Source organism: Falco peregrinus, chromosome 4 (assembly GCF_023634155.1).
Source record: "Falco peregrinus isolate bFalPer1 chromosome 4, bFalPer1.pri, whole genome shotgun sequence".
NCBI lineage: Eukaryota > Metazoa > Chordata > Aves > Falconiformes > Falconidae > Falco > Falco peregrinus.
The window spans coordinates 26,701,630-26,717,081 of NC_073724.1; the positions used below are offsets into that span (position 1 = coordinate 26,701,630).

General features: G+C 41.8%; 1 protein-coding gene across 7 annotated transcripts in view; it reads right to left on the reverse strand.

The window, feature by feature from the left end:
- Positions 1-15,452, reverse strand: part of ARHGAP6 (Rho GTPase activating protein 6) — a 337,142-nt gene that overhangs the window by 88,587 nt on the left and 233,103 nt on the right. The window contains exon 1 of one of the 7 annotated variants that reach the window (XM_055802149.1): positions 11,863-12,007. The exons of the other annotated variants lie outside the window; for them this stretch is intronic. The gene's annotated coding sequence lies outside the window, so the exon portion shown is untranslated. Of the gene's footprint in view, positions 1-11,862; positions 12,008-15,452 lie in introns of those variants that run through there. 7 annotated transcript variants of the gene reach the window in all.

Consider the following 15,452-nt stretch of genomic DNA (forward strand, 5'->3'; position numbering starts at 1 on the left):
AACTTCTATCACCACGAAAACTTTGGATTCCTTTGTCCTGAACTTTCACACCAGCACAGCAGAAACGCCATGTCTGGCTGGCAAAATACATACCTAAATACTTCAGAAGCCAAGAGCTTTACACATCAAAATTGAAATTTCAGTCACACAATTTTGGTTTCTGAAATGATTTCTGAGTATTATCAAACCACACAGTTAAGTGAAGCTTGTTTTCATGACCTGATATAGTACTACTAGCACAGGACATGACCTAAATTGGCTTATTTTAAGAAAAGCAAAATACCTTACTTTTCTTCAACTCCCAGCTGTGATGATAGGAATGATGGAAGACCTTGAGAGGGCCTTATTTTTAAAGGCACAAAGTCGTTAAGTGCTGGGAAACAAAAAACCTTTCAGACTGTGATCCAAATGCAGGAATTCACCCATTCACTCCACTCCTCCTCCTCCCTGGGGTGAGGATGTCCCCAGTATGGAGATCTGGGTGCTCACTCTCTGGGTAAGGCAAGGGTGACAGTTCTGTGATTGCTTAAAACTGTGGGCAAACAGATACTAATCCTCCTCGTCCAATACTGAATCTGAGAAATCTTTTAATTGAAAGTCTATTATTTCTGAAAGCAACGAGAACAGGACAGGTTCCTGCAGTGGAAATACCAACTCCTCCTCATTCCTTAGCTCTGTTTAAGGCAGCACTTTGAAAGCACGACCTCCTTCACCTTGATGCACGCTTTTGCAGAGAGGTCACCTCAGATAATACTTCTAGCGAGACAAATGCACTACATCATTATAATAATAAATGATCTGTGAATTACCATTTTGGCACAAAATTCTACATTCTCTGAACAAAATTCCATTAAGATAGATAAAACAGCCAGGAAAAGTAGGAAAGAAGATTGTAACTCTAGTGAGGGAGTGGTCTTCAAGGCAGCTCTTAAGTAAACATTTTTTTTCTTGAAAGTTTCCTATGAAGCTTTTCAAAAAACAAACAAAAAAAACCCCACACAAAAACACCAAAAAAACAAACCAAAACAAAAAAACAAAACCAACCCAAAAAAACTCAAAAACCAATCCCCCAAAAAATCATGAGAGCAAAACCTCAACACAGCTCTCAAATATTTTTGCAGATTCTTCAGCTGCTAAAACCTATTGTTGTTTTTTTAAGGCTATGACTGCTCTCACATTCCTCTCTCAGAATCTACTAAAGCTGTGCTGCTGGCAAGTATTGCTACATTACTTCTAAATGACATTTAGTCCTTTTGCTCTTAGTACTCATGAACTGGGCTTCAAAATTAAAGGGAACTGCCCTCAGAGACTGCAGGAACGACGAGACCAAATCCAAAAAAAGTTCAAACATTTGTATCCTGTCTAAAGATAAATTCCAAAATCCAAATTATTTTTATCACTGATTTGCTGTTCTCACCAAATACTTAATAACAATCCAGCTTTCCAAATAGATTGCAGAAGATTTCTCCTTGATATCTACAGATGGTTTCTTTAAATTCAGATTCAGATGCTAATATACAAGCATTAGTTTCTTCTGATATAACGATAACCATAGCAGTATTTTATTTTTTCCTTCTTGTTACAGATATTAAAAATTAAGAAAGATGGAGGGCTGGATCATGACCATGCCATGAGTATTACAGTCACATTGTGACTACAATGGCAATTCAGTTGTCAGTTTTGTCAAGCTTGAGAATGAATACTCTTCTTTCTTTGCAATGCAACTTCAACCATTCACATACAGAACTACAAAGTGAAAATTCCAAAGGAAAGAATGGAGATTTAGCTGGTCTGCTAAACGCTCTGACCGGGGTTAATTTTAGCAGACCTCTTGGGAATGCCTTGTCCAACCCATCATGAGACAATGCCTCCAGCTGGGGAAGGAGCCTTGGCACTGACAGCTGTCCTCCAGCAGGGAGGGATCCCTTCAAGAGCCAGGACCCACCTAAATGCCACGCAGGTTGGCACCACTCCATCGAGTGCACATGGCTGGCTGAGCCGGTGCTCTGGGAGCCAAAGGGCCACAGCGCAGCACCGCACAGACAGGTCGGTGTGCGCAGGGGAGTGTTAGCAAAGACAGGCCCAGCTTGGTCTCAGAGTTAACGCATGGCATTTCACAGCTCTGTGCCATTACTGCTTTCAGATTATCCTACTTTCATAAATAGGAAAGGAAAAAGATTAGCACTGTAGATGAAAACTGACCCTCCTGAGACCTGGAATCCTATTTGGCGTGCCATGCCGTGATGTGCCAGAGTTGGCAGATGCTTCGGGCCAAAGGGCAGGACTTCTTTTCCAGACTCCTCCAATCCTATTAATCTTTCCATAGGAATGAAGCAGAGATGCAATACTGTTTTGACTGCTAATATTTCATGTAAAAATAAGCTCCTAATGACTTCAGACAGAAGGCAAATCTGCCAGTCAGCAAAACATTTAAGTAGATGCTTAGTTTAAGAAGTTTTGCTGTCTAGCGTGTGCAGCTATTCTCTTGAATCATAGATGTAGGATGGATTTTGTATGGCTGAAATTGAGCTATTTAGCAATTCATTTCACCTATTCCAGCATCCTTTGACTTAAAGAGGCACTCGCTCTTTCTATCAACTACAGTGAGGTACCAGACAATTGCCTTATATGTTGAACTTGAAAAATCCTACCCATAATGGCTCTACCAGTAGCTCAGTGAGACAAATCTGTCACCACTATATACCAGTATTCATTACATGAATTCAAAGACTGTCAGCAAGACCCAGGCCAAGCACTATTGTTACTTCAGAGTAATTTTATTTGATAACACCAAGGTAAACAAAGTATATCTTACAGTTTCCTTTTCTAGCTACCCTTATTCAATACATCCTCCTTACCAACTCCATCTAGGAAGTAAAATATTTTCATCCTTCCTGGCATACTCATTCACTTTAAAAATAACCAGTAGCAGGAAGAAAATGATTCATTATTGTGTTACATCAGTGTCAACTAGCTTCCAATGATGTAAATAAAACCAGAGCACTTGCAAAGCGAACCTGACCACCTGGGTCTTCAGACAGAAAAGATTCATCTCAAAGCAAGTTCAGAAGATGAAACCATACCAACCATAAAGAATATCTTCAAGTGTCAGTCCTGGTTTATCAATCCAGAAAGTTGTTATGAACATCGAATCTCATGCAGTAAATTAAATTCTGGTTTTACGGTATTGTATGACAAAGAAATTTACCTAAAAACGGGAGTTGTTCATGCATTTGTGTTCAGGCAACTCCACGGTCATAAAAGCCCATGATACCCTTTAAACAAAGGGGGGGGAAAAAACAGAAAACAAAAAAAACTTGTTGAGTTTTAGGGAGTACTTTTTGCCTGTACCTCATCAGAAAGTTCAGAACCGTTGAATATTTGGAAAAGGTTATCTGCGTAAGAGAAAACTTGATCATTACATTAGAAAAAGAAAATTACAGATTTTGGAAACTATGATATCTGATTTTTTTTTTCCTACTTTAGTGTTTTAGCAAGTACAGAAATATTTCCCATTCCTGTAAAACCAGATGGCTTTAAGTTTTAACCTTGTAGACGGCAGCAGCAAAGCTGGAACAGAACTGGAAACAGTGGTTTTTGCTCTCATGAAATAGTAATAGTTTTAAAACTTAGTTTCAGCTCACATCAGGTCCACAATAAAACTTTCAAAGTGTGTTACAGCAGGTGCTTCTGGGTTGGGGAAAAAGACGGGGGGAAAAAGCTTACCAGAATGTCTCCATCTGCCTTAGTTTCACTTAGCAAATTCAGGACTTCTCAAAATTTATGACTTTGGGCCAGTGTCTCCATGTAGGCAACTCTAGACCAGAAACTTCAGGGCTTCCAGGCTCTTGGCTCACCTGAAAGACGTTCTAGTAGACCCTTTGGTTTTAAGATCTGCATCTTTGTTTTGCCATAAGTTAATCAAATTCTGTATGTTTTGCCACACAAAGTTTGAGCATTTGTTTCATGGAATGATTTTACCCAAATTGTTCTGTCTTCCTGTACTCTGCATACTGTTCAGCACTCAAAAGATACTGAGAACTTTCTCCAGAAAATGATGTCATCATAGGTATTACAACTGACTCAGAGTGTAACAGCATGATCAACACAATGCTTGGCTTTGCCATCTGTTCTTAGCCAATGAAATGTGCTAAGCTGACATACCTAAGAATTATTGTTGTCTCCTTTTCTTCCCTGGAGGAAGGAATACCTTCTTGGAAGGTATTAACGTCTTTGAAGTGGTACCAGAGCCTGATGAGACCCCAGGTATCACATTTCAGTCTTCTTCTGCTCTTCTCTATCCACAACCCTCAAAATCTCCATCACTGACAGACTGGCATAGATACTGACGGCCTATGAATATGTAATATAGAGGCATATTACTCCTGCACCAGCACTTACATTTGTTGAAAGAACATCCAAATGCCAAGCATCTAAGAGTGCTGCATCAAGGCACCTGGAAAATGAAACATCCAAGTACCCTCATGGGGACACAAGTTTGGAAGAAGCAATAGAAAGTCTTCCTTGCATGCTCCACAGCTGGAATTCAAACACGAGTGAAGACAATCTATGAGGCAATACTCTGCGTGAACAGGTATGGCCCTGTACTGTGTTATACACACACTCTTCCCTTAAAAGTCCCATGTGAGTGTTTTTGCTTATTTCTTCCATTACACTTCTATTGTATTATCCTCCCACTTGGGGAAGGGGGGTATACAATAAAAGAATATGCTCCCCGTTTTGGAGAATATTATAATGTTCTTCTGTGGTTCGAAAAGATGCAGAACATCAAACCACATTAAACACAAACTTTGGTCCAAGAGCTTTTATTATATGGTCTAGACAGCATAACAGGGGCCATCCCTGAGAGCCTCTATGTGCCACCACAGTATGCATGTTAAATAATGGCAAGAACACAGTAAAGTGGGTGTCTTTCTCCATCTATGCATCTGTCCTATGCCTATGAGTCAATGGGAGCCACCTACATCACCAACGAACGCTGCCAGCAGTCCAGCAACGTCCACAAGGGCAGAGCCTACCACCTCTCCAACACACACTCCTCATGGCACTCCAGCACCAGTGGATGCAAATCCCCAGGCTGCATCCAGTTTCACCAGCAGCACACCACCAACCAAGCCTGCCAACGCCAGCCCAAACAGCACAACCGCAGGCAGGTGAACAACAAAACCTGGCGGAGCAGCCTCAGCATCCTGCAAATCCCAGCCAACCAATGCAGCCCCCCAGCAGCTGGCAATTCCCCATCTGCCCATATACCCCAAGAACCTGCTGCCCCCAGACATGCCTCTGGAGCCACAGCAGGTCCAATGACAAGAAAAAGCAGAAGGAAATAATAAGAAAGCTTCTTCTCCTAGCTGTTATGGCCACAGAGTGTGTTAGTTAAATAATATATAGTGACTTACATATAATTTATACAACACAGCGTGCAGTCACGCTCTTGACAGGTTGGAATTGGTTTATATCAGTTTAACTTCTGTCAGAATGAAGCAAAAAAAAAAATAATCAAATTTTAAACAGATTTGTAATTAAGCCAGGCAGACAACTGTCAGATCAGATCCCTTACTGCAGATCTATCATATCAATACAGCCTCGAGTCTGTCCTGTGAAAGCCTCACAAAGTTAGATACAATTTCAGAGGAATAAATGGGTATTAATAAACTGTGCAATGCTGTACAAAGGAAATACTACACTTCGCAGGACCTTGCATCCTACAGGAAAACATAAACATACTAACATCATGGCCTTTGTGACACAGAAGGGTTAATAACATGCTCTTTTATGTTTAAAAGACACCAAGCATGCAACATAGTACGTCCTTACTATTTGATTCAGAAGACAGGAAGGTTATACCAGCTTCTTCTAACAGTGAATAAGCTTCCACAATTTTTAGCTCCCTGCTTTTCTCCCCGTTTTACACTTAAAGCTCACTAATGTTTTTACTTGGGAAAAAGCCACAAATCTCATTCTTTCTGTATCTTAGAACTCATTTCTTATCATCAAGAGAGACAAAACACAAACCCCATCACCACTGCATGAGAGCCCTTTGTAAGGCTCATTTTAATTTCATTCTTTTCCCGCCTATTTCAGGATTAAAGATACCAGTAAGTCAGAAAAAAAAGCTTAAGTATTTTAGGCATTTTCACTTGCTTTCAAAAATCAGTCCATCTCCTGTAGTCAGTGGTGCATGCCTCCATTAACCCTCACTCTTAGTGAGCACTCTAACTGGAAAAACAGAAGTGTGTAACTAGCTGATAATAAAAACACTTTAAAAATAACCTCAAACAACAAACACACACAATGTTTTTTGTTGAGCTTGGGATTTAAAAGATGAGCTTGAGGTGTTACACTCTGTATTGAAAATAGTACAGTGACTGAGCAGAATAAACATGCTACCCTGAAAAATGATCACACTGTGGCTTGAAGAGCTATGATATAGCAAATTATAAAGACTATATCATAACTTTAATCGGAAAAAAAAATACTTAAAATACAGACATACCTAATACACACCCTGAACTTGTACTGTGATTGAATTTGACTTCAGACAGTGAAAACACAACACTGTCACAAAGTATCCTGCCCTTCTAGCAAAAGCACAGAGAACTGAGGATTAAATCTCCACGGACTGTTTCTAGTTTTGTTTTGTTGGTGTTTTGGGGTTTTTTGTTTCTTTGTTTGGGGTTTTTTGTTTTGTTTTGTTTGGGGTTTTGGGGGTTGTGTTTTGTGGGGTTTCTGTACAAATGATCTGAGAACACCTCCATACCTTACTCCTTCCCTTACTAATGAGTTTTATTTCCTGAGAGAACTGAGCACTCAATAAAAAACATTAAAATCATTGGCTTCACTCACTCCGTATCACAAAAGAGTCTAAACCATTTACATTCCTGTAAAAAGGCACAACTCTCACAGGGAGCTATTAGCTATAATAATCTTAAGTTGAATTTGACAGGCTTATACCATTAAAGTTACTTCTATGGAAGGCACAGTGCCAGATTGCAGGCTATACTAGCACGCCCAACAGACATACCTAAGGGAAAGGCAGGAGAAAGGTATTTGCTGCCAGTGCAGCGAGGACTGTCACTGAGCTGGCATGGTGGGGGAGGATTTACACCACACTTGTCAGAATTCACTTTCCCAAAGAGTTGGGAAAACAAAGAAAGAGACTTCAATGATTTCAGTAAAAAAATCCCCTCCCCGGACAGACTCGGGGAGCCAGCACCACACTGCCTGTCAGCCCACTCCAACAGCGAAAGCGGTGCTGGAGCTCGCTCGGAGAAAGGCGACGGAGCTGACCATGGCAACGCGGTGATACAGCCCCCAGCAGCCAGCATTGGCCACTGAGATGTCCCTGGAATGGGTCCCAGCAGCCAGCGCAGGCACAGCTTGGGCTAGGGACACCCTGGGCTAGGGACACCCTGGGCTAGGGACACCCTGGGTGCACGGCTCCCAGCTCTGCTGCCGGCCAGGCTGTGCCCACCAAGCACCTGTGCCTCCACCACACTACGCAGACGACCCCTGAGACAGAGGTGTGCAGAGGCTCTACTTCCAGTCCCTTAAAGGTCTCTGCACTGTGGGTTTGCTTCATTCAACAGCAACAAAGCCAGCCTAGAAGTGAGGAGAGTTCACCTGAACTACTGTCTCCGTGAAAAACTTGCTACTGAGGCATTGCTGTCAGCAGCATCAATATGAGCCATCTATACCACCTGGCTTTAGGTCTTGGCTTCAGGTCTAGGCATCAGGGTCTGGCCCTCTTCTCTTCAAGATCACTAACAAAACCCCTAAGGCATAATTTTTCCTGTTCTCATCTCTTTCATGCATGATGTTAGATCTGCTAAAGATTATGTCTTATTAGCTTAATGGTTAAGGCAGTATCTCCTGAAGCCAACAGAAGCCAGAATTCTACTATCAAAACCACTTATCTTTTCAACCAAAATATTCTAAATTCTTAGAATGCATGGCAAAAAAAAAAAAAAACCAACCCTTTTTTCTGTTAAAAAACCCAAAGAAATTTAAGAATAACAATAACCACCTAGAAAGAGAAGGCAGGGGGGAAGTTCTAGTTGACTCCAAACCAAGCATTTATTTGCTTTTCTAATTAAAGCAAAATGTAACCTTTACATTATGCTGCCCATACACTGAAATCTTTCTTCTGCATATTGACAATGTCCTTCTGTACGGATGTTTGCACTGTAAAAAAGTAAACAGTATTGAAAATTTCAAAGTAAATGTATGACAAGTGTTGTTATGTAAAAAGACAAGGTTTTTATCTACCACACAGGACATTTTGCAGAGCCCCATTGCTAGATAACTCCTTAGTGTCCACTCCAGCCCTAGGAAGCTACACACAGCTCATCTCAAAGTCCCACAGAGAAGAAACAGGCAGAACTGGAAAGGAGCTATTGCAGCACTGAGGATCATGTACTTCAATTCATCTGTAACTCCGCCACGTGGGACTGCCCCACCACGAAATATGAGAGAAACAGAAGAGTCTAAACCTCTACTCACCTCCCTTGAATTGATCCTGGATCTCAAAGAATTGATTACAACAATGAACATCTATATGCAAAACACAAGAGACCCAGTTCATATGAGTTAAAATGCAGCAGTGATGAGGGAAGCAAAATCTCCTTTCCACAATGGATTACTCAGGCTTCCTCTGTGCATTGCCCAAAGCCGCTGGGAGGTAGTCAAGCTATCTCAAATTGAATTCACCCGCCTGCATGGCCTGGCACAATGCTGTGCTGAGTTACCATCTCAAGTCCTGCAGGAGCAGCAGCGCTGCTGGCAGGATGCTTGGTCTCTTGTGAAGCAGAGCAGCCCTGGAGCAGCATGGTGCAGCCCTCAATCTGCTGGGATGGAGCACATGGGGCTGCCCCACGGGGCAGCAGCTGGGGAAAGCCAACTGCACGAAGCTGGAGTTCAGTTCCACGAAGTGCAGGAAATGGTGCAAAGCAGTGAAAAATAAAAGAGGGTAAACATGGAAGAAGACTATTAAAAAAGGAAGGGGAAAAGTATTGAGAGAAAAAAAAGGGTGGGATGAATAAGCAGTATTGGATAGACTAACTGAGTACTGATTAAGAAGTTACTAACCTTTAAGCACAAGTAGAAGCAAGAACACTGAATTTAAGTGGAAAACATTCAGCTTAATTTGTTCTTAAAGGTAATTTGCAAATTAAGATCAGGCTAATTGCCCTCATTTGCTTCTGAGAACCAAAGTGAGACTTTTAGAGAAACGAGAATCCGAAACTGGCATCAGAAAAAGGAAGATATAAAACCAGTTCATTTGAATGAGACTAGAAAAAAGACTGAGGCAACATCCCTCTGCATGTAGGCCACCAGACCCAAAGCGCAACCAAAATCTTGCATATCAACTTTTTGAGGGATCTCTAAATCTTCTTGCCCGTTGGCTCATTAGAAGAAGATTTTCAAGGCCACAAGTGACAACTCACAGCCACAGCCAACTGGAAAGCATGTTTGCAAATGGTTATGTGCCAATACAAGAAATGCCTTTCTCTGAATCCACATTTCTGAAAACTGTCCCCTAAGATAGGGATTTTGTAAGAGCAAACCAGCTATCAGTTAGAAGCTGGTGTGTTTACCACCTTGCAATGATTTATAGCTGCCATCCATTATTTCAGAAAGGTCCATTTTTATGATTACCCTGACAAAAGGCATGAAATGGACAACTTAAGAGAATGATAAGAGCAATCTTATTCCTTCACGTACAGTCCATTTCTATAGAACTGCAGCCACTTTTCTAATGCCAGTGTTTCAGAAGTCCTCCCCCATGTATCCACCATGTTTAACCTTTGAAAGTAGCATTTCCCAGTTTGCTAGCTCCCACTTGACAGAGAATTATTCCCTTGCTTCCTAACATGTAACTAAGGAAAAACAAGATAAGCTCAACTTACTATCAAGCAACATACCCACTAGCTTTGCATTCATTTCTCAGAAAGAACATTACACACCTGGATTTAAGTCCTATTCCCTCACCTTCACCTTTGCTATACAGCTTTTCATAGAGGATGAGAGCATACAAGCATAACATATTTGCATGGAACAGACAACTTTAAGAAGTTAAGAAAGTTACCTGCATCTTGCTGAGCTCCTTCTTCCTACAGCTACTAACTTAATGCTGCAGGAAAAGGTAATCTCTGTAAAGACACAACATATTTGGCATAGGACACTGCTGGAAATCAAGACAGAGATACGCAATGTCTGAAAAGCTCTTGTTTAGTTCTATAGTCACAGCCAATTGGCAAGAGACCATTAACTGGAAGAAAATCCTGTAAAGAGACTGAAAGGTACAGGCTAGGGAAGAAAACACAGAGGGGAGAGAACGACAAGAACAGAATCAGGGGAAGCCTCCAGCAGATTGCAGGGGGCATCACACTAGCAACCTGAGAGAAGATGGAGGAGTCTCCTAAAATACAGAATCAATGCAGGCTGAAATAGTGAGAAGTACTGAATAACCCACTAGAGACAAGAGAAAAAGGTAGATGAAACTTTGGGGAAAGCAAAGGGACACTGATGTACAGCAAAGAATAAAAGAGAATGAGAGATTACAAAAAGAAGATGAAAAAATCTGTGTGAGACCATATGAAATTAATTGACATTCATCTAGAAAGCAAAACAGTTATGATTTCCCCTAAGGGATTAATATCTCTGTTTCTCTTGATGTAAGTTCACATGCAAGGACTATTTATTATTGTTGCCTAAAAATTCCAGCAAAGTACAAGTATTCTCCAGTCTAAAGCATCCATGGGAAATTTCTCTTCCTGACAGCTAAAATCAACCAAATTGGTATGTTTCAATAACATGATGAAAAACAGCATGAAGCTGTTCAGGTATTTTTTTCCATCACTTTTATTCTACCATCAAAGTCATGTAAAATGACTGAAAAACATTCTCTGAAAAACAACCAAGTTAAGAATTTTTTGAGCTCCACAGGGATTCCCAGCAACTCAAAGCTGTTTGTGGAATGCAGCTGCTCTGGGAGGTTTCACCTCTTTGCTGACCAGGAGCAAAGGGAACCCATCATATACTATTTGTCCATAGATAATGTTACCTGCAATAAGAGCAATCAGAAAATGATCTCCCAAGAGAAGTATCGTGCCATTAACTTGAGTGAGTCTGCATGTTATCGTATGTTAAAGAGTGGAAATTTTCCACGGATCTTAAAAACCTAGAGGTTAAAGTCCACATAGACCCTGTAAACTGATGAAGTTCTTGACTCATGAAGAGAGAGGAATGATTTTGAAGCCTTCTAAGGTACTAAAAACTCATCTGCAGCAGAGACAGAGAGCAGCCCAGTTACAACAAACACTAAGAGCCCAACTGGAACGTACTGCTTTGATAAAGGCCATTCATGGACCTTGACTGCAAGGTCAGCCATCCTCCTGGTTACTCCCATTGTACAAGATCACCTCCCAAACTCTCTCCAACTACACGGGCAGCCCAGAAGTCAGCGATGGTCCACGTAAGTGCAGGATCTCTATGAAGAGAACCATTGGTAAGGTCAGGGCCATGAAGATTTCTAGATACAGGCTCCTATTTCATATGACTTGGTCTTTTAATTTTATGTCCGTGCAACAAGTGTTATTTTAGGCCCAAGTGAGTTTCTCCTAAGTTAATGGATATGCAATACCGTGATCGAAAAGCATGCCTGCTATTATTATCAGATCACATTTTCTCTCACATCTAGCTATGTAAATTCAAAGCATAAACCCAAAGAAAGCTAAGCATGGCACCAGGGAAAAACAGTTGTAATAGTAAAGACTAGATGGAGTGGGCAGAAAAGATCAGAAACAAAAAACAAAAATGAGGAAGGAACAGAAAACTCACCCCTCTAGGTGGAATTCCCCCAGCCCTGGTGAATGCTGAGGGGTGTGGATCAAGCCTCCCTTGATCATGTTTTGCAGAGACTGGTAAGCCACTTAGAGGGTGTCTTCCTTTATCCTCTTCCACTGATAATCGGGCAAGGTAAAACTGATGGCACTAAAGCACTTGCAAAATAAAATGAGAGAGTAGTCTTCCAGAAAAGAAATAGAGAAGGAAGAAAGTTAGTTGACATTACAACCCACAAAGGGTTCTAGGTAGACAGGTAAATTAATATCTTCATTCTTCCTCAGCACAAGGAAAGATGTCTAATACGACTCCCACTCAGTTATCAAATTTTTCCTCTTCTGAACTGTAACAGATGCATTCTGTTCTTCACTGAGCTTTCCTAACACACACACACACCTCTCACCAGAATATGGATAAGTTATCTCAGTAATGCTTCTGGCTTGATGTAAATGCTAATCTATAATGATAACAGAAATGTACATAACGCTGTCATCCTCAAAGCACTGCGCAAATACTAATTAACTGATCAATGAAAGCTGCACCAGAGTGCTAACATGGGATTAATATGTTCGTAGGTATGTTTATGGTCAACATTTAATTTATGCGCCTGATTTCACCTTCCAAGAAAGGTTGCTCCCTTAAGGCAGGTCATCCGTCTGCCTGCAAAGAAGGGTGAGAACCAGGAAGCAGCAGCTGACTCTGTGCCAGACCCTGCCTGACATTGGAAAAAGCCACTTCAGAAAAGCCTGGAATGGTCCCAAAACCTCCCTGCCTCCCAAGCCGAGCAAAGACAGAGAAAGTAAAAAAAACTTTACAGCTGAGGCAGGATAACGCCGGAGGTGGCTGACATTTCAAGGAATAGCACACTAAATTGGAAAACTAAACCTTGGGACAGAAATCAGCTCTGAGGCAACACTGCAATGGCGGTGCTTAAAATTTATTTTGCACTACAGCATCTTGCAAGCACCCAGAGGGAGAGCAGAGAGACTGGCAGGAGTGCACCCAAGTGTTCCCCTCCCAAGCCATCCACCATCCTGCGTATTCAGGCTGTCACAGCCAAGGGAATCCATCACCCATGCCACCACCTCAGCCAACACGCCAGATATGTTATCATTTTGCAAACCTGATAATCTGACTGACAGATCCTGAAAGATAACAGATACAGGCACTGCAGCACTGTATCTCTACGAGTAAACATGTCCTGTTATATCCCTCTGAGCACATCTACAGCCTGAGGTGCATGATCCACAAGTGACCAGAGCCTTAAACCAAGATGGTTTAAGACCATGTTAATAAGTCTCTAGATTGACAACATGCATAGCAAATCAAGATTTTCTTCATAATCCCATTAAGTGAAAACTTTTCCATTTAGCTTTCTCTAACCTGCCACAGCCATCTTCTGTTTCCAGCCACAAGTTATTCTACCCATTTCTGAGGTCCAGTTTGAACAGACAGGCCACTCCACTGCCAAGCAGCGGTTTTGTAATAGCAAGGTAACTGCATGGGATTATTATCCAGCTGTAAAACCTTGGTGAAAGCTCCTGCGTACTTAACTACCAGAAAAAAGCTCCAGCTTCTATTCTACATTGATCTCCTATACAACATACCCATAAGCAGAGTTTAACCATCAAAAAATGGTGCAGCTTAATTCAGTCTAAAGATAAGCTAAAGAAGTTAGGTGGGATGGCCATCACCATGAAAGACAGCCTGTTACTCTTCAGGAAAAACAACAAACCAACAATGGCAACTACACAGACCCAGGCATCTTGGTCCAACAATATCCCCCAGATCGCTTTCATTTCCAGGTGGGGGTGCTCCGCGTTGTACATGCTGGCAAGACAGGGTAAATCTTTGGTCATCGTATCTCCTAGCTTTCCTTCCTCCAGCCCAGGACAACCGCTTGCTAAGGGAACCTACACGCTCAACAATGCAACCGTCCCACTTCAGAGAGGGAGCAGCCTCAAATTACCTTTGACCCACACCTCTGAGAAGAGGAATCTCATTGCAAGTAGCAAACGCTTTTCTCCATGGCCTCCCTTGTTTCTGCAGAGAAAGCAACGCCCTCAAAAGCTGAAAGCTGCTACACTCTGTTACAGCTTGGCTTGATTTTCACCTCTGAAGAAGTTTCCAACCAAATCAATCACGTGACTTCACAACAGTGTGATAAAGCAACAATAATTATTTTGGAAAAAAAAAAATGAATTTTTACTAATGCGTCACGATTTGGTTTTGCTAATACAGATGCTCCATGGCAAGCACATCTAGGAATGCATTAAAGAATGGCTGCTCTTTTTCTGTAACTTGTGTTTAGGAAGATTGCACTTTCAAATTAAGGTGGCAGAAACTGGGTTTGTTTATCAATGAGCTTTAAAAGTAGAGTTGCTGATGCTCCTGTCCTTATTTTGGTCTATCTGGTTTTGCTAACAGAATTCCCAGTGATTAAGTGTGAACACCAGCTTCTCCTAACAGCAATGTTATATATTCATAAATAGTTGGATAGATATGTAACCACCTAGGCAGCATGCACAGACAGCAGTGAGAGCTATGGAAATTCTTTCTCTGAGACTTCACATGCACACAGTCCAGACATCTCACCACCGCAGCACAGGCAAGGTGGCAGTGAGAAACCCACTGCTTCACCACGACACACGGGCCACGGCTGGAAGGCAGAACAGGATGAAAGACTCATCAGACCCGTGAATGTAAATAAATACTGCCATAAAGAAGTAACAGCCCCTACATAAGTGCTGCTCTTACATTAAATACTAAATGCACCTCTTTGTAAAACTGCATGTAACTATCAATATTCCTGGCAACGTAGATCATATAAATACTTAGAAACAAAGGCCAGGCCTCACTGAAAACTCTCCAAATGTCTTTGGGCTAAGAAATATTGCAGCCCTTTGTGCTGCAAGGTTGGACTCGCATTTAACACTCAGGGATATCATATATCAAAGAGAGCTTCTTCCTTTAAAGAGCTGAGTGCCTTTCTTAGAAAGCTACCAGAACTTCTTTCCATCTTTTTTTGGCAGCCTCACATCACCAGAAGTTATCATATGCAGACGTTAGGCAACAGAGATAACACTCCATAACTCTCCATATACTGGACCGAGTCCTGGATAACAAGACCTACTGCAACCGGTCCAAATAGGGCTGGAGCTGTCAAAAGTTTCACTCTCAGGCCATGACCACAGCTGATTCAACAAATTCAAAACCAACTCCTTTTAGCAAAGCATCAATTGTTTGATTAAAAAAAGTCAACATATCTCAGTCACCCCTTATCTGCAGCTAACTCTTTAACTATGCTCTTACGTAAGGCTACAGCTTACTCACTGACTCGCCAGGTTTCACATGCTACGTAAGAGCTTCCTCCAGAGGCTCCAGCGATACAGTGATGTGCTCCTGCATCCCACACTGCATTCCCACGTACCAGGCACTTGCCAGGTGTCTCTGTCAGGAGCTCCCACACAAGAGGGTGGCCTCGGCAGAACCCCGATGTTGCCAAGGGGCTGTTTCTTCATGGGACGCAATCAAGGGATGGCTCAAGACAGTCCCCGGGGAAGGCACATCATCCTCACTGCAGACTC